Raw genomic sequence first — 20,454 nt, forward strand, 5'->3', positions numbered from 1 at the left:
CCTTTTCAGTTTGTCATTGTCCTCTTAGTAATTAATACATATTTAAATGTCTCCTAGTCTTCTTATGGCTGAGTAGCTCATTTAGTAGTGGATAATTTTTAAAAAATATTTATTTATTTGACAGAGAATGAGAGAGAGAGAACACAAGCAGGGGGATGGGCAAAGAGAGAGAAAGAAACAAGACTCCCTGCTGATCCGTCCTGATGTAGGACTCCATCCCGGGGCCCTGGGCCCATTGCCTGAGCTGGGCTCATGGTTAACTGATAGACACCCAGGTGTCCCTAGCCATGAATAATTTCTCCTTGTCTAAATATACCACATTTTATCCATTTGCTCGCTGGGCGATATCTTGGTTACTTCAGATTTTGGAAATTATGAACTATGTAACCATTAGTCTGCTGCAGTATTTTGTATGGATTAAATTTTCAGTTCTCTGAGGGTAAATACCAAGGAGATCTTGGGTGATGGGCGTTTAATTTTTTAAAAACCCTCCTGTCTTTTAAAGTGGCTGTACCTCTTTGGGTCACTATGAACAATGAATGAGAGTTCCTATTGCTCCGTATCCACCATCATTTGGTATAATCATTACTCTGAATTTTGGCCATTCTGGTAGGTGTGTTAGTGATATCTCTGTGTTTTAATCTGTATTGCCCTGATGACATAGGATATGGAGAATGTGTTTTGTCACTTGTATATCTTCTTTGGTGAAGGATCTGTTAAGGACTGGCTTATTTAAATGAGTGCTTGTTCTCATATTGTTGAGTTTTAAGTGTTTTTCATTTACAGTTGCTTTTATATAAGGAATGTCTTTTGCAAGTGTTTTCTCTCTGCCTTTTATCTTGCCATTGTCTTTTTATTTATTTTTATTTTTTATATATTTTATTTATTTATTCATGAGAGATGCAGACAGAGAAAGAGGCAGAGACACAGGCACAGGGAGAAGCAGGCTCCTCAGGAAGCCCGACACAGGACTTGATCCCTGGGCTCCAGGATCATGTCCTGAACTGAAGGCAGGCACTCAACTGCTGAGCCACCTAGACGTCCCAACATTGTCTTTTTAAATTTTGATGTTTTAATTTAATTTAAATTTTTTGTTTTTAGCTTTTAGTTTTAATGAAGTCAAGATTATCCTGTTTTCTCCCCCATGAAATGTGGCTTTAGTTTTATATCGTGGTTTGTACCTAAGGTCATCTAGGTTTTCTTTTATGTTGTCTATAGGAGTTCTATAGTTTTGCCATTTTCACTGAAATCTTTGACTGTGTTTTCTAATTTACTTCTGGGCTCTTATTCTGTACCAGTGATCTGTTTGTGTATGTTACACCAATATCACACTGTTGTAATTGCTATGAGTTTAGAACAAGTCTGGTAGAGTAAGTCTTCCAACTCTATTCTCCTTCAGTAATGTGTTGGCTATTCTATGTGTTTGGTCTGTCCTTTAGAGATAAACTTTAGAATCAGTATTGATGTTCCCAAATAAGTTGTTGGGAATTTTTTTCTTTTTAGATTTTATTTATTTATGCATGAGAGGCATATACAGAGAGAGGCAGAGACACTGGCAGAGGGAGAACAGGTTCCACACAGCCCGACATGGGACTCGATTCCGGGTCCCCAGGATCACGGCCCGGGCTGCAGGTGGCACTAAACACCTGTGTCACTGGGGCTGCCCAAGTTGTTGGGATTTTGATTGTGATTGTTTTGCATGCATAGGTCAAATGGGAAGAGCTGACATCTGGACAATATTGAGTCTTCCCATCAAAGAAGATAGAATAGCTCTCCACTTAGTTGATCGGTTCATTAGTGTCTCCTCATACAAATCTTGTAAAATTTTGTTAGGTTTATATGTTTCACTTTTTTGGAGCTCATACAAATGTTACTGTATTTTTAATTTCAAATTCCACTTATTCATTGTTGGTATATAGGAAAATAATTGCTTTCTATCTATTAGTCTTGAATTCTTCTATAATTGCTTATTCTTTACAGAAAGCTTACTTGTCTGCATTTTCCAGCTTTTTTACATAAATAATCAAGTAATCTGTGAACAAAGATAGCTTTTTTTCCCCTTCGCAATCACTACACTTTCAATTTCCCTTTTTTATCTTATTGTATTGCCTAGGACTTCTAGTATGGTATTAAGAAGGATGGTGAAAGTGGACATCCTTTCCTTGTTTCCAAGCAACATGTTTTTATATTAGTATTAAAAGTAACTTAGAGTTGGCCTTGTCTTCTGAATGTGTATGTGAGAGGGATGATTAGACTGCCTACAATGTTCTAACATCTTTCTTTTCTGTGGTTGAACGAAAGGTGAGAATATGTTAGCTTTTTTCAGAAAGCCTAGAATTACAGGGTAAAGTTATCTTGAAAGGGAGGTTAAGGTGGATGGAGTCACCTTACCTTTTTTATTTGGAAGGTTTTCTTAAATGTATTTAAAGTCTGAGGGAGGCACAATGGATTATTGATGTCAAGAATATTGAGAGAGAAAGGTGATTGGCATAGCACGTAATTGACATTGGTGGATCATTGACCTGGGTGAGAGATTTCCTGGGCAGTCCTATGCTGCACCCATAGTACAACCAGGAATTTAAGCGCCTACTAAGATAAAAGCCTTTTTGCAGGCCCCATGGAATTCAGGAAAACAGGCATTATGAGCATTGTGGACTTTCTATGACTCTTAGAAAAATTCCTGTCCCCAGTGTTGGAGGAGGACTGTGTGTGTGTGTGTGAGGTAATGGAACTTGCACCACAAATTATACCTGTTTTATTTTTTTAAAAGATTTTAAAATTTTATTTATTCATGAGACACACACAGAGAGAGGCAGAGCAAGAAGCAGGGACGCCAGAGGAAGCTTGATGTAAGACTCAATGTAAGAGCCAAAGGCAGACACTCCTCAATCACTGACCCATGCAGGTTAGCCCTATACCTGCTTTAAGAAAAAATCTGGTATATTTATATAGCATAACATTTATTAAAAATATAGGGTTTAGTGGTTTTAACATATTCTTAAGTTGTGCCACCATCACAATAGTCTTTTTTCTGTAACATTTTATCATCCAGAAAGAAACCCTAGATGAAGATCAGTTGCTCCTCATCTGCCTTCCCTACATCTTAAAATCACTAATGTACAGTCTGTATTTATGAATATTTCATGGAGATATAATAATATGATAATTGTCCTTTTGATTCTGACCTCTACAAGTTAGCACAATAAAGATTCATCCATTTTGTAATAGCATGTATCAATACCTCATTCTTTTATTGCTGAATAGTCTTCCATTCCATGGCATACCACTTTGTTTTAAATTGACATATGATTGACATAAAGTTTAATAAGATGTACAATATTTTGATTTCAGACATTACCACTGTAATACTGTAGTGTATCCTAACAATCCAATCATCACATAATTAAATTTTTTTCTCTTTCATTTTTTGTTTTCTCCCCTGTGGTGAGAACATTTAAGATCTTGCCACCTGGTGACTGTCAAGTTTATAATACAGTATTGTTGACTATAATCAATAGAATTTACTCATCTTGTAACTGCAAGATAGGTTGTACCCCTTGACCTACATCTCCCTAATTGTCTAAAAGTCCAGACCCGGGGCAGCCTGGTGGCTCAGCGCTTTAGCGCCTGCCTTTGGCCCAGGGCCCGATCCTGGAGACCCAGGATCAAGTCCCACGTCAGGCTCCCTGCATGGAGGCTGCTTCTCCCTCTGCCTGTCTCTCTGCCTCTCTCTCTCTCTTTTTCTCTGTGTCACTCATAAATAAATAAAATCTTAAAAAAAAAAAAGAAAAAAAAAAAAAGTCCAGACCCTGGTATCCACCATTGTATTCCATCTTTCTTCATGTTCTGGATTTTTTATTCCATGTGTAAGTTATATACTAAAGTATTTCTCTTTCTCTCTTTATCTAATTTAGCCTAATGCTCTTAAGGTGCATCTCCATTCATCCACATATAGACTTAGGTGTCTGTTTCCATATCTTGACTATTGTGAATAATCCTTCAATAAACATGAGAGTGTAAGTATGTCCTTGATATCCCTGGTTCATTTCATATGAATATATACCCAGAAGTTGGACTGCTGTATTATATAGTAGGTCTATTTTAAATTTATTGAAGGAACTTCATACTATTTTCCCTAAAGGCTGTATCAGTATACATTCCTACCAGTAGTGTACAAAGGTTCCTTTACCTCCACATCTTTCCAGAACTTAACTCTTTTTTGTGTGTGACAATAGCAATTTTAATAAATGTGAGGTAACATCTCCTTGTGGTTTTGATTAGTGATGTTGAGCATAGTGTTTTCCTGATTAGTAATGTTGAGCATAGTTTTATGTGATTGTTGATCTTTGTATGTCATCTTTAGAAATAATGTTTATACAGTTCCTTGGCCCATATTGTAATTATTTTTTTTTTGAATTTTTATTTATTTATGATAGTCACACACAGAGAGAGAGAGAGAGAGAGAGAGGCAGAGACACAGGCAGAGGGAGGAGCAGGCTCCATGCACCGGGAGCCCGACGTGGGATTCGATCCCGGGTCTCCAGGATCGCGCCCTGGGCCAAAGGCAGGCGCCAAACTGCTGCGCCACCCAGGGATCCCGCATATTGTAATTATTTATTATTTTTTTAAAATTTTATTTATTTATGATAGTCACACACACACAGAGAGAGAGAGGCAGAGACACAGGCAGAGGGAGAAGAAGGCTCCATGCACTGGGAGCCTGACGTGGGATTCGATCCCGGGTCTCCAGGATCGCGCCCTGGGCCAAAGGCAGGCGCCAAACCGCTGCGCCACCCAGGGATCCCCCATATTGTAATTAGATTGGTTTTCGTTACTGAGTTTTAATAGTTCTTTATATTTATATTTGGAGATTAACCCCTTAACAGATAAATGGTTTGGAAATATTTTCTCCAATACATTATGTTGCTTCTGATCATGTTGATTGTTTCCTTCTGCAGAAGCTTTTTAGTGTGATACAGTTCCACTCTTCCACTCTTTGAACTTCTGCCTTTGTTGATGGTGCTTTTGATGCTCTATCAAAAAATACCTTGCCTAGACCAATGTCACAAAAGTCTTCCCTAGTGTTTACTTCCAGAATTTTTAAGGTTTCAATCCTACATTTATTATTATTATTATTATTATTATTAATTGTTATTATTTCTTTTAATTGGAGTTCAGTTTGCCAACATATAGCATAACAGTGCTAATCCCACCAACCCCCCCTCAGTGCCCATCACCCAGTCACCCAAACCCCCCACCTACCTTCCACTATACCTTGTTCATTTCCCAGAGTTAGGGGTCTCTCATGTCTTGTCACCCTCACTGATATTTTCACTCATTTTCTCTCCTTTCCCCTTTATTCCCTTTCACTAATTTTTATATTCCCCAAATGAATGAGACCATATACTATTTGTTTTTCTCTGATTGACTTATTTCACTCAGCATAATACCCTCCCGTTCCATCCATGTTGAAGCAAATGGTGGGTATTTGTTGTTTGTAATGGCTGAGTAATATTCCACTGTGTACGTATACCGCATCTTCTTTATCCATTCATCTTTTGATGGACACTGAGGCTCCTTCCACAGTTTGGCTATTGTGGACATTGCTGCAGGTGTTCAGGAATTTCACTGCATCTGTATCTTTGGAGTAAATCCCCAGCAATTGTACTGCTGGGGGAGTTCTATTTTTAACTCTTAGATGAGCCTCCACACAGTTTTCCAGAGTGGCTGCACCAAATCACATTCCCACCAACAGTGCAAGAGGGTTCCCCTTTCTGCACATCCTCTCAAACATTTGTTGTTTCCCGTCTTGCTAATTTTCACCATTCTCACTGGTGTGAGGTGGTATCCCATTGTGGTTTTGATTTGTATTTCCCTGATGGCCAATGATGTGGAGCATTTTCTCATGTGCTTGTTGGCCATGTCTGTGTCTTCCTCTGTGAGATTTCTGTTCATATTTTTTGCCCATTTCATGATTGGATTGTTTGTTCCTTTGCTGTTGAGTTTAATAAGTTCTTTATAGATCTTGGAAACTATCCCTTTATCTGATACGTCATTTGCAAATATCTTCTCCCATTCTGTAGGTTGTCTTTTAGTTTTGTTGACTGTATCCTTTGCTGTGCAAAAGCTTCTTATCTTGATGAAGTCCCAATAGTTCATTTTTGCTTTTGTTTTTTTTGCCTTCGTGGATGTATCTTGCAAGAAGTTACTGTGGCCAAGTGCAAAAAGGGTGTTGCCTGTGTTCTCTAGGATTTTGATGGAATCTTGTCTCACATTTAGATCTTTCATCCATTTTGAGTTTATCTTTGTGTATGGTGTAAGAAAATGGTCTAGTTTCATTCTTCTGCATGTGGATGTCCAATTTTCCCAGCACCATTGATTGAAGAGACTGTCTTTTTTCCAGTGGATTGTCTATCCTCCTTTGTCAAATATTAGTTGACCACAGTTGAGAGCCCATTTCTGGATTCTCTATTCTGTTCCATTGATCTACGTGTCTGTTTTTGTGCCAGTACTACACTGTCTTGATGACCACAGCTTGGTAGTACAACCTGAAATCTGGCATTGTGATGCCCCCAGCTATGGTTTTTGTTTTTAATATTCCCCTGGCTGTTCGGGGTCTTCTCTGATTCCACACAAATCTTAAGATGATTTGTTCCAACTCTCTGAAGAAAGTTCATGGTATTTTGATAGGGATTGCACTGAATATGTAAATTGCCCAGGGTAGCATTGACATTTTCACAATATTAATTCTTCCAATCCATGAGCATGGAATATTTTTCCATCTCTTTGTGTCTTCCTCTATTTCTTTCAGAAGTGTTCTGTAGTTTTTAAGATATAGATTCTTTACCTCTTTGGTTAGGTTTCTTCCTAGGTATCTTATGCTTTTGGGTGCAATTGTAAATGGGATTGACTCCTTAATTTCTCTTTCTTCAGTCTTATTGTTAAGTAATAGAAATGCCACTGATTTCTGCGCATTGATTTTGTATCCTGCCACACTGCCGAATTGCTGTATGAGTTCTAGCAATCTTGGGGTGGAGTCTTTTGGGTTTTCTATGTACAGTATCATGTCAGCTGCAAAGAAGGAGAGTTTGACTTCTTGCCAATTTGAGTGCCTTTTATTTCTTTTTGTTGCCCGATTGCTGAGGCTAGGACTTCTAGCACTATGTTGAATAGCAGTGGTGAGAGTGTACATGCCTTTCCTTTTTCCGATCTTAGGGGAAAGGCTCCCAGTTTTCCCCATTGAGAATGATATTTGCTGTGGGCTTTTTGTAGATGGCTTCTAAGATGCTAAGGAATGTTCCCTCTGTCCTTACACTCTGAAGAATTTTGATCAGGAATGGATGCTGTATTTTGTCAAAAGCTCTCTCTGCATCTATTGAGAGGTTCATATGGTTCTTTTTTTTTCTCTTATCAATATTATCACATTGATTGCTTTACAAGTGTTGAAGCTGCCTTGCATCTGGGGATAAATGCCACTTGGTCATGGTGAATAATCTTAATATACTGTTGGATCCTATTGGCTAGTATCTTGTTGAGAATTTTTGCGTCCATATTCAGGGATATTGGTCTATAATTCTCCTTTTTGGTAGGGTCGTTGTCTGGTTTTGGAATTAAGGTGATGCTGGCCTCATAGAATGAGTTTAGAAGTATTCCATCCCTTTCTACCTTTCGGAACAGCTTTAGTAGAATAGGTATTGTTTCTTCTTTAAATGTTTGATAGAATTCCCCTGGGTAGCCATCTGGCCCTGGACTTTTGTGTCTTGGGAGGTTTGTGATGACCTCTTCAATTTCCTCCCTTGTTATTGGCCTGTTTGATTTTACATTTCTTCTTGTTCCAGTTTTGGCAGTTTGTGGTTTTCCAGAAATGCATCCATTTCTTCTAGATTGACTAATTTATTGGCATATAGTTGCTCAGAATAAATGTTTTAAATCGTTTGTATTTACTTGGTGGTGATCTCTCCTTTTTCATTCGTGATTTTATTATTTTGAGTCTTTTATTTTTTTAAATAAGGCTGGTTAATGGTTTATCTATCTTATTAATTCTTTCAAAGAACCAACTCCTGGTTTTGTTGAGCTGTTCCACAGTTCTTCTGGTCTCTTATTTCATTGAGTTCTGCTCGAATCTTTATTAACTCTCTTCTGCTGGGTTTAGGATCTATTTGCTGTTTTTTTCTCTAGCTCCTTTAGGTGTAAGGTTAGCTTTTGTATTTGAGTTCTTTCCAGTTTTTTTTTTTTTTTTCTCTTTCCAGTTTTTGGATGGATGCTTGTATTGCGATGCATTTCCCCCTCAGAACTGCTTTTACTGTATCCCAAAGATTTTGAAGGGTTGTATCTTCATACTGAGTAGTTTCCATGAACTTTTTAAATTCTTCTTTAATTTCCTGGTTGATCCTTTCATCTTTTATCTGCAGGGTATTTAAACTCCACGTGTTTGAATTTCTTCCACACTTCTTGTGATTTAGTTCTAGTTTCAAAAGCATTGTGGTCTGCAAATGTGCAGGGTACAATCTCAGTCTTTTGGTATCAGTTAAGTCCTGATTTGTGACCCAGTATGTGGTGTGTTCTGGAGAAAGTTCCGTGTGCATTTGAGAAGAATGTATATTCAGTTGCATTTGGAGGTAAAGTTCTGTAAATATCTGTGAAATCCTTCTGGTCCAGTGTATCATTTATGGCTCTTGTTTCTTTGGAGATGTTATGCTTAGAAGATCTGTCAATTACAGACAGCACTGTGTTCCAGTCTCCCAGTATTTGTGTATTATTTTCTAAGTATGTCTTAACCTTGGTTATTAATTGTTTGATATACTTGGCAGCTCCCACATTCGGGGCATAAATATTCATGATTGTTAGGTTCTCTTGTTGGATAGATCCTTTCAGTATGATATAAAGTCCCTTTTCATCTCTTACTACAATCCTTGGGATAAAGTTTAATTTATCTGGTATGAGGATGGCTATCCCTGCTTTCTTTTGAGGACATTTGAATAGTAAATGGTTCTCCAACCTTTTACTTTCAGGCTGTAGTTGTCCCTTAAGTCTAAAATGAGTCTCTTGTAGACAGCAAATAGATAGATCTTGCTTTTTTTTTTTTTAAGATTTTATTTATTTACGACACACACATGCAGAGATAGAGAGGCAGAGACATAGGTTGTGGGATAAGCAGGCAGAGGGAGAGACAGGCTCCATGCAGGAACCAGACATGGGACTTGATCCGGGGCCTCCAGGATCAGGACCTGGGCCGAAGGTGGCGCCACTGCTGGGCTACTGGGGCTGCCCAAGTTCTTTCTTTTTTATCCAGTCTGAAACCTGTGCCTTTTGATGGGATCATTAAGCCCATTCATGTTCAGAGTTACTAGTGAAAGATATGAATTTAGTGTCATTATAATACCTATTCAGTCCTGTTTTTGTGGATTGTTTCCTTGGAATTCTTCTTTCTTTACAGAGTCCCCCTTAATATTACTGGCTGAGTTGGTTTGGTGGTCACATATTCTTTCAGTTTCTGCCTATCTTGGAAGCTTTTTATCTCTCCTTCTATTCTGAATGAGAGCCTTGCTGGATAGAGTATTCTTGGCTGCATGTTCTTCTCATTTAGGATCCTGAATATATCCTGCCAGCCCTTTCTAGCCTGCCAGGTCTCTGTGGAGAGGTCTGCTGTTAAGTTAATATTTCTCCCCATAAAGGTTAGGGATTTTTTGTCTCTTGCTGCTTTAAGGATCTTCTCTTTATCTTTGGAATTTGCAAGTTTCACTATTAAATGTCAGGGTGTTGAGCGATTTTTTAAATTTTATTTTAGGGGGGATCTCTCTCCTGGATCTGAATGCCTGTTTCTCACCCCAAATTAGGGAAGTTCTCAGCTATGATTTGTTCAAACATGCTTTCTGGCCCTCTGTCCCTCTTGGCGTCTTCTGGAACCCCAAGTATATGTAGATATTTCTGAGGCTGTCATTTATTTCCCTTAACCTTTCCTTATGGTCTTTTAATTGTTTTTCTCTCTTTCCCTCAGTTTCCTTCCTTGCCATCAGTTGTCTTCTGTGTCACGCACTAATCCTCATCGTTAGGACCAGTTTGGATTACATCTCATTTAATTGATTTTTATTTTGGCCTGATTATATCTAAATTCTGCAGTCATGAAATCTCTTGATTCCTTTATGCTTTTTTCCAGAGCCACCAGTGGCTCTATAATTGTGCTTTCGAATTGGCTTTCTGATACCAAATTGTAATCCAAATTCTGTAACTCTGTGGCAGAGAATACTGTTTCCTGATTCTTTTTCATGAGTTCTTTCATTTTGCTCAGGGCATAGTGACTGTATGAGCGGGGTGCATCAAGCATATCAACCATGGCCTAAGTAAATTTCACCCTAGATGTTTCTGCTGAGGTCAGAGACCAGAAATTGATAACAAAGATCAGAATCAAATAAAACAAAAGGACCACTAAAGTGAAAAAAATTTTAAAACAAAGTAGTAAACAAAAACCAAGAATTCTAAAGAAGGAGACAATAAAGAAAGAAAAAGAAAAAAAATGGAGAAGAAAAAGGGGGGGGGAGACTGAGAAATTGTGTTAAAGAAGTTGTAGTGGAGTGAGAATGTAGCTCTACCTGAGGGGTCCTAGGGGTGATCCTCTTGTTTCTGAGTATATTAAGTTCTGTATGTTAGAATATGCTCAGTCCCAAATTTATGTATACCAGAAATACTTGTAGTAGGGCCCAACATTTCCCACCAAAACATAAATGAGATAAAAGTGGGGTGCAGAATGGGAATGAAGAATCTCACAGAATGAACCAGCATGGTATACCAGGGGGTTCTGGGTGCATGCTGGTCATGTTTCCACCATTGTAGAACAGAATGAGGCAGAGAAAACAAAAAACATATCTTGTATGTATGGAGATATCTTGTATATCTCCCCAAATTAAGTTGAGTATGTTGAAGGGAATCTAGAAGTGGAAAATATATCTAGGGACCTACATTTGTAGAAATATGAAAGTCGAAAAGGAAGAATCTTAAAAATGAAGAGGTCATAAAATGTTGTAGTTAAGGTGGGAAAAGAGAAAAAAATTGGAAATTTACAGTCTTATATAAAAACAAGTTGTAAAAGGAAAAAGGAAGAAAAAAAAAAGTAGGGGTATCCTCTGGTTCTATATACTGTAAATCCCTCGACTTCCCCTGGAGCTTTCCAGAGCTGCGTGGTCAAGAACTTGGTCTTCCCCTGTATTGCATCTGGTATTCTGGGGGAGAGGCCTGCTGTGCTGATTCTCAGGTAGCATACCTGGGGGTGCTGCCCTGCCCTCTGTCATGTGCATGGCTCAGTGGGAGCTGTTTATCCTGTGAGGTCCCTGTTCTTTGGTGGCCTCACCCCTCCCAGGCACAGGGTGTCAGAAGGAGGCACAACAACACTCCTGGTCAATCCTCCAGCTTTCGGGTCAGCTCCCTGCAGTAACTACCGCAGTGTCCCAGTCTGCACTGGCCTGGATGCTCTGGGGGCTGGCGGTGCTGATCTGCATAGGATGGGGGTGCAGGAGCATCCTCACTCTCCTGTGCCTTCCCGCCTCCTTCTTGGGGAGCACAGGATCCTGGGCTGTGTCCCCTGGTGCCCTGGGATCTGGGCCTGTGCTGCTGGAATCAGGCTCCTGGAGCGCAGCTCCCAAAGGCAGCAGGGCACAGACCCCTCCGCCCAGAGTACCCCACCTGAGCTTCTCCCAAGGCCCCGCCAGGCCACGGGTACCATCCCTTTACTGAGTTTGGCCCATTGTCTGTGGTGAGCTTTCCGCTGGGGTGCACTTCCTCTGTTAGTGACTCTGGAGACTGGAGGCTCCACTGCCCCTCCTGCACTTCCGCCTAAGTTCCCTACTGAGTGCTTTTGTGTCCAGGAAGAATCTGTGGGAAGAATCCGTGTGGATTTTTAAAGTTCCTGCTTCTCTGGGTCTGGGCTTTCCTGACCCAGAGGCTTTTGACCTGGAGGCTTTCTCAGCTCGGACTTAGACCGGGTCCTCACAGGGGCCCCTCCTGATCTGATTTTTTAAATTTTTTTCCCCCCACCTTCCGGCCTTGTTATAAACACATACTCTTCTTTCTGTAGCGTTCCAGCTGTTCTTTCTTTAAATCCCAGGTCGAATTCGTAGGATTTGGATGATATGAAAGTTATCTAGGTAAGTTGGTGGGAACAGGTGACTTGGGGATCCTACTCCTCTGCCATCTTGTACCGCCCCTCTACTGTTTATTTTTTAAAGCTTCTACCCCTGAAACTACAGTAATTCTGACATTGTTTTTTGTTGTTGTTGAATTCCAATTAACAATAGATTTTCCTTACTCTTTTTCATCCATTTTTCTTTATTATTGATGAATGTTTCAAATTCCTTTAACTTACCTATTCCTTTTTTTTTCCTGATCTTGTCCTCTGTTGATGTTCTATATTGCATTCTTCATTTCATTTATTGAATTTTTTAGCTCTAGAATTCTATTTGATTTTGTCTGTCATTTTCTGTGTCTTATTAAGTCTCTGATTTTGAGCAACGTGTTATTTTCCTGATTTCAGTGATTTGTCTTATTGTGTTTATTGTAGCTCATTGAGTTTCTTTAAAATATACATTGTAAATTACTTTTTTAAAAAAGATTTTATTCATAAGAGATACAGAGAAAGAGAGAGAGGTAGAGATACAGGCAGAGGGAGAAGCAGGCTTCATGCAGGGAGCCCGACGTGGGACTTGATCCGGGGTCTCCAGGATCACACCCTGGGCTGAAGGCGGCACTAAACCGCTGAGCCACCGGGGCTGCCCGGTATTGTAAATTCCTTATTGGGTAGATTGCAGATTTCCATGTCTTTGTTTTTGGTTACTAAAGGATTGTTGTCATTAATGGTGAATTCATTTTCTTGATTTATCATATCCTTTGAGTTTTATGTTGCTATTTTCTTATTGAAATAGCATTGCTTCCTTTAATCTTTAGTAGCTTCCTTCTGGTAGATGTTCTTTTTTGGTGACATTTGTATTTTAGGCTTTGAGTAAACTTGTATGGAGACCTGCTCCACACTTATTCTTTTGTCTGTGGCAGAATACTTAAGTTTGCAGTCTTTTTATCTATTAACATACCAGGCAGATACTTTTAAGTTTTCTTAAATTACAGCTTACATTGTGGCTTTTCCATTGCTTACAAATCATGGCCTATTTTCTGTCTCTTGCTCAGTTGAGACTCCTGGCCTCTTAGGTCTAATTGTGCTGCCTTGAGGACAGGTATAATGCTGGGAAAGGGAAAGGTCTTCCTACTCATTTTGCTGTATCCAACTTGTGTGTATGTGTGTTTGTGTGTGTGTGTATATCTGTATGTATGTCTGTGTGTGTGTCTGTGTATGTTTCTGCAGTGGGGTACTGGAATTTTTCCAGAAACCGAGATTTATACAGTGTCTCTCATGCATGAGTGACCACCCAAGGCAGTGTTCTGCAAAGCTTCTTGACTGAACTCAAGAAGAGCTGAGGCTAGTTAATGGTCTTTTGGTGGTTCCATAGCCCATACCAAGGTCTGTCTGCCTATTTTCTGATGTGCAGATGTGCAAGACTCTTCCTGGGTCTTCTATATGTGATGCTGGATCGCATAACTGGCACAGAGACCCATTTGTTCGTGGATGGATGTTAAAATTTAATTAATTAATTAACTAATTAATTAATTGTTAAAAATTGTTTTGGATGTCCAAATTTAGATGATAAGAGGAGACAAAAGTATAGGGGGTACTTAATATCACCACGATACTGATGTCCCTACATAGACTTCGTTTTGTCTGTCTCCTGGGTCTAAAGAAAAAGTGCAAGTACACACCTTTATGATGTCACAAAGCCCTCCTGAAGCCTACTATACCGGTCTATATGTTTCTAGTAACAGAACGTAGGAAATGGCCTATTCCATGATGACATATGTTATCTGAGTACTATTCTGCAAGGAGAAAAATGACTATTAATATGTTTTAGTGTAAGATTATAACAGTAAGCTCATGTCCTAAATTGTACAGAGACCTTGTGGTAACTGTTTTTTTTTTTGTTGTTGTTGTTGTTGTTGTTTTTGTGGTAATTGTTTAGTTATTTTTCTTTGTTGTCGATTCCCCACATGTGTCAGCTTTTCTGTTGTAAGTAGAACTGAGGGGTTGTCAACTTTTGTTATACATTAGACCTCCCCAGGGAAGTTTTAGAAATCCTGATTCTAAGGTATCTTTCTTTCCTAAATTAATTACGTAAGGCTCTAGAGAAATAGGACCCAGGTATGCCTACATTTTAAGCTACCCTTGAGATTGCAAAATGCAACTAGAGATGATAACTGTTTTCTGTTGGGGTTAGCAGAAAAGTGATTTAGGAGGCTCTTAGTGTTTAATAAACCTGGTGATGAAGATGTTAAACTCGGGGAGATGTTATGTAGTTACTCCTTTTTCTCTGCAAAGATTGGCTTTTATCTATTTTAGAAAAAGTTTTCAGTCCTGGGGACCAATCATACAAGCCTTTGAATTCATGTTCTCTTGGAGCGCTGCTGCATTCTTGAGCAAGGTTTATAACCTCTTTGAGCTTCACCTCCCTTACACATCAGCTGTGGAAAATGAAAAGTTGTGGTGATAATTAAATGATGTACTTTAGCTAGAACACAAACATTGTACAGGAGATTAATTGGAAAGCTGCCAATCAAAAGGAGAGTTGAGGAAGCCAGGTGTTCTGGCCATCAAGTTATGTGCAAATGTAAATCCATTTGCCTTGTGAGTATAAATATAACCATTTGTGTAATATTCAGAGAAGGAATGTGTCAATATTCCAACTTTTTAATAGATGTATAAATATCAGTAAGGTACTTAAGAAATCACTAAAAATGCTTAATAGGGAGGATAGTTTTGAGAACTGTGAAGATAAGGAGAGGGATAGAAAATACTTACTTCATTGTTTTTAATCTGTTTTATGTTTTGAGCCATATAAATGGGTAGTTGACCCTTGAACAACACAGGTTTGAATTGCATGGTTCCGCTTATATGCAGATTTCTTTTTTTTATATGCAGATTTCTTTACAACATGGCACTGTAAATATATTTTCTCTTCAATATTAGTTTCTTAATATTTTCTTTTTTCTTATTCTATTGTAAGAATACAGTATATAATACATATAACTCAGAAAATATGTGTTGACGTACTTTATGTTATTGGCAAGGCTTGTGATCGATAGTATGGCTCTTCAACTGGCATGAGGGTTGGCACTACTAACCACCTGTATTTATCAAGGCTCAACTATGCTATCTTAAAAAAAAAAAAGAATAATAGGATAGAATCTATAGCAGGATAGAATGGTACTATGGATGTGAATATAAACATTTTGGAATTCTTTCCCTTTTGTCTTCTTTTCTATTCTCCTTTTTTTTTTTTTTAATCTTTTTTCTCTACCACTTCTTCCTGAATTTAAATTTATGTAAGTTCCTATTAACCCTAACTTGAGCCTACCACATGGAAACATCACTGTTATTAAGCACATTCCTATTGATAATTATGATTATGCAGTTAATAAGTACAGTGGAATAATGATCATGTTAGGTGGCTATTGTCGGTTAACTGCATGTGGAATTTCAAAATTGTAACAAATAAGTATTTTATTGAATACTGCTTCAGAATTCCACATCCCACTTAGTTTGAAAATGATCTGTTCCCCTTTCTTTCTCTTTTTTTTACTCGAGTGTACCCTTTTAAATTTTTTAATTTTTTTGAGAAGTGTCAGTGATATGAGCACAGTGGACATGATTATAATCCGGCTTGGGTGAAAATTTGAGGGGTTAGGATAATGTTGTTTTGGGTTTCCTGACTGGCAGGACATTGTGAGTTTTCTCTAAGAGACTAGGGGTACCTGGTTGGGTCAGTTGGTAGAATATGTGACTCTTGATCTGAGATTTGTAGATTCAAGGCCCATGTGGGTAGAGAGATTACTTAAAATGAAAATATTTTTTTAAAAATGAAGCATATGGTCTCATATTATTTGTTTTACAGTAGTGATTTATTTAGAAGACACTGGAGATAAATAATTCTGTGATTGATTTGGCCCAATCCAGTTAATAACATCAGTCTCGGGATCCCTGGGTGGCGCAGCAGTTTAGCGCCTGCCTTTGGCCCAGGGCGCGATCCTGGAGATCCGGGATCGAATCCTGCGTCGGGCTCCTGGTGCATGGAACCTGCTTTTCCCTCTGCCTGTGTCTCTGCCTCTCTCTCTCTCACTGTGTGCCTATCATAAATAAATAAAAATTAAAAAAAAAATAACATCAGTCTCAAAAGTTCAAAGACAACTTGATTGCACATTGCACAGGAGAGCTTAGTGTTGACAGTGAGCTCTTTATTGATTATATAACGGGAAAAAAAGCATTCCTTTAGGTCTGTCTTCTTTTTCCTGTGGTCTTTTTTGTATCTTTGGTGTTTAGTTGCTTTACCTTTGTACTGGAGTTAAAGAAGTTTCCTTGGTATATTTCAAACCACCAAAATAAATAAGAAATCAGAATTTTTCATTATGCAAAGTAATGATGTAATGGTACCAAAGCCTGAGCTACTAGAACTGATTCCATGAAGCAGTTGGGTGCAAATCTGGGTTACAGATGGGGGCAGGAAGTAGCTGGGATTTTGTTTTCCTCACATAAAAGACTTACACTAAGTTGTTTAATTCTGAGGGATTTTGAAAAAAGAAAGCTGAAGTTCTTCAGGAGTTTTTCATCTTTATGACTTGATTTGTTTTTAGAAGCAAAAATGAAATAGAAGGCATAACTTTTAAGAGTAAAGAAAGATAAAATCTAAGTAAAAATTTCTCAGAAGGAAGATGATGCTTGGAACATTGTAGCACACCTTGTTTTTATAAAGGAGCAAACAAATACATTGTGCAGTGGTCCCTTGTAACTACCTCCACCCTAGTAGAACTGTGTAATAAACCGATGTCTTACCGTCTCTGATTACTATTACTAAAAGGAGATTTTTGAAATTTCACAGAAGTGGAGTGGCAAAGACTTGAAGCCACAGGCTTATTTCTGTTTTAAAGCAGCTCTTGCTCTGCAGCCTATCTCAGGAATCTCAGACTGCGTGTTGCCATTGATAATCATGTGGCCAGGTCGTTCCTGCCCAATGCTGTCTTCCAGCCATGGATGGTTGTGTCTTTCATTGGGCCAGCCTGCGCCACAGTGTCAGTCAGTATCACCTATCCCCATTGGCCCTGCTTGGTTCCCATGAGAGCCCATTAACATTGGCCCTTCATTCATGTTTGTCATGAGCACACCGTGATCAGTGCTTCTTGAGGACACCTCCACTGAATGTTCATCTTTGTGGGCTATGCTGTGGGTCCTATAATTCTGGGGACAGGATTTTGAATCAACACTGTCCTGTTTATGTTGCTCTTGAGTGCTTTGTAGCTGTGATTTCATCACCACTTTGTATTTTTGAGTGTTAAACATCTCTTTATTTTGGTTTAAAACAGAGACTTTTTTTCCACAGTGGTGGGATAGAGATCTGTCATGCTTTTTAGACCTATTGAACATTGCATTAGGTAAAATCCTGATGCATTCTTTGCAGATATTTTTATATTTATTTAAAGCATACATACAGCATCTTAACTTGGTATGTTCAGTCCTGCTATGTGGAAAATTAATTTGGAGAGCTATTTCTATTTTGTGTTTACATATGCTTATTCACACACATGAATGTACATACAAGTCCATGTTCAGGAGACTGTGCTCAGAATCCAGGAAATGGATATCCATGTGATATTGAAAAGTGCTGTTGGTAAGTTTAAGTAGCAAACTTACTTTTGATTTGGCCCTGTAGTTCTAAGGACTCCTTACAAAAAACTGGGGAGCTTTTGTAACAGTACAGTCTCAGTATTGTGAAGTTATCCAGGTGATTTTGGAAAAACTTCCTAAACAGATAAGCATAAAAGTATCCAAGGAAACAGGTTTTTAAATAAGATGACCCAAGATTTAACTGAAGTAACGTCATCAAAAGAAAATCTGGTGTCCAGTAGAGTAGCAGCTACTTGTACATATAGCTCTGTTCTTTATCATGATGGCTCATGCTGTGTTGGACAGGCTTCCTTTCATTGTACCTGCTCTTGATACACCACACCCATCTACCTGGGACTGGCCTGTGCAACTCTGGTGGCAACTTTGGTGATCCTATCCCTCAATTTACAATACCCCACTGATATGGAAAAACAAAGGCTTAGAGTAGAAATTATTACATTTCCTTGCTACCTACAGCCCACTGACAAGTCCTTGAAACAGGCAGAGTTACCTTCCTCTAGGAATATAGCTGCCTCAAAGTTAATACCTTGCTAAGGGCAAAAGGCAATCTTAGCCAACTTTCTTTATTTCTACTCTCCTAGGATACATGTTGGCAATCATCCCCCAGCATGTGACCCACTGATAGACACCTGAAGAGTCTCATGACTTAGGGTTTTTGATGCAGTACAAATGACCTTTCCTAACAATAGCTAGCCTTCTAGGATACTGGAAACCTTGCTTCCAAAATTCCTCAAAGACTTCCGCTCGTTCTAACTTGTTCCTAAATTGGAAGCATATAATGATGCGGGGGTAGTGGGGGCACTCCTCATGACCCCTATGCAGCTCTTCCTGCACACGAGTCCTGTCCCTGGGATAAAATAAATCTAGCTTTTGCAGCAAAATTGTCTGAACAATTCTTTCTTGGCCATCGGCTTCAAACCCTAACTCCTTTCCTGTACCACCCACTAGTAAAACTAGCCCTTTCCCCAGGATCTGCACTCTCTCCCTGGTGCTTCTCTCCCTGGGCATGGAGCCCGGGGAATGAAATTCCTAAACTGGACTTCCTGAACCAATGACATTTTATGTATATATGAGAGCAGCATTTTGGGTGTATGTATAGGCACATTTTCTAGCATATATATTGATGGGTTATCTCAGATTCCAAATGACAGTGAAGACCTAAAAAGAATTTATTATTCACTGTACCTTTTCCTGGCACTTACTTCATAGGAGCTTGATGGATGGCTGAATGTATTTACATTTTCCCTTCTTTTGTTCATGGATTTAGATGGTAATACATGCAAGGATGCATTTTTGTATAAAGAATGGAAATGACAGAAGTGAAAGTGTGCAGCCACAGTCTCTAGCCCCAGAACAAACCCACATTGTGTTGTAGCCAGCAAATAATGCTCATTTTCTTATGCCAGAAAGAAAACAGATCAAGTGACTGCAGAAGAGTTTTTTAGGGGATGAGAATGGGAGAAGTATAGTAATTAATGAAGTAAAGAGGCTAGTGATAAAATCGTTTTGGTCTTATTCTTATGCAGGACTTTGTCCAACTGAACTACAAGAGATAGGAAGAGATTGTGGTAGTATTAAAAAAGCTTAAACTGAGATTACAGAATCCAGGGGACTCGGTCTATTTTTAAGTGCTGCTCATCATTTGAATGCGTTATCAAGAACTGCTTCTGAGATGGGAAGCCATGACAAAATAAAAAGTTAAATTCACTTTCTGCCCGTGGGTCCTGTACCTGTGCTGTAGTAAGATGACCTTTTTGCACCAGAAATATCTCAGGAATTCTTTCTTGGCATCAGCTCCGAATCGCATTTCTTACGTCACCCTCCGTTGGCTGTACCATTTCTACAGAATGCTATTTCATTCTCCTTGGCCAGTGTTGTTTCCTCTTTTATTCTAGATGCATTTATTTCTCTTTTTCAGTTGTTACTGTATATTTATTTTTTCTGTAATCATTTTTTTTTTTTTTTAGATTTTTTTTTTTTAACTTTCATTTATTTATGATAGTCACAGAGAGAGAGAGAGAGGCAGAGACACAGGCAGAGGGAGAAGCAGGCTCCATGCACCGGGAGCCTGATGTGGGATTCGATCCCGGGTCTCCAGGATCGCGCCCTGGGCCAAAGGCAGGCGCCAAACCGCTGCGCCACCCAGGGATCCCTAATCATTTCTTTTAATGCTTTATTTTTCATTTATTTCGGAGAGAGAGAGAGAGAGGAGAAGCAGTGGGAAAGAAAACGAGAGGGAGAAGCAGACTCCCCCAGTGACCAGGGACCCCATTCAGGGCTCGATCCCAGTAGTACCCTGGGATTAAGACCTGAGCTGAAGGCAGATGCTTAACCTGCCTGAGCTACCCAGGTGCCACTTTTTTTCCTGAAGTCTTTTATTTTTTATTTTTTTTTCAGATTTTCTGCTGTTTTAATTTTAGGTCTGTGACCTGAAGTCTTTTAAGAAAAACTTTCCCCGGGGATCCCTGGGTGGCTCAGTGGTTTAGTGCTTGCCTTTGGTCCAGGGCATGATCCCGGAGACCCGGGATCGAGTCCTACATCAGACTCCCTCCATGGAGCCTGCCTGTGTCTCTGCCTCTCTCTCTCTCTGCCTGTGCCTCTCAGGAATAAATAATAAAATATTAAAAAAAAAAGAAAAAGAAAAACGTTCCCCTTTTAGGCTTTAAATATTTTATCTTCAAATGTTG

The 20,454-nt window shown here is 39.1% G+C and overlaps 1 protein-coding gene across 12 annotated transcripts in view; it reads left to right on the forward strand.

Annotated features, from left to right (window-relative positions):
- The window catches only part of LOC140629100 (protein WWC3-like), a 253,207-nt gene that overhangs the window by 63,712 nt on the left and 169,041 nt on the right, over positions 1–20,454 (forward strand). The gene's annotated exons all lie outside the window — the stretch shown is intronic.

Source organism: Canis lupus, chromosome Y, assembly GCF_048164855.1.
Source record: "Canis lupus baileyi chromosome Y, mCanLup2.hap1, whole genome shotgun sequence".
In the NCBI taxonomy this organism is placed as follows: domain Eukaryota; kingdom Metazoa; phylum Chordata; class Mammalia; order Carnivora; family Canidae; genus Canis; species Canis lupus.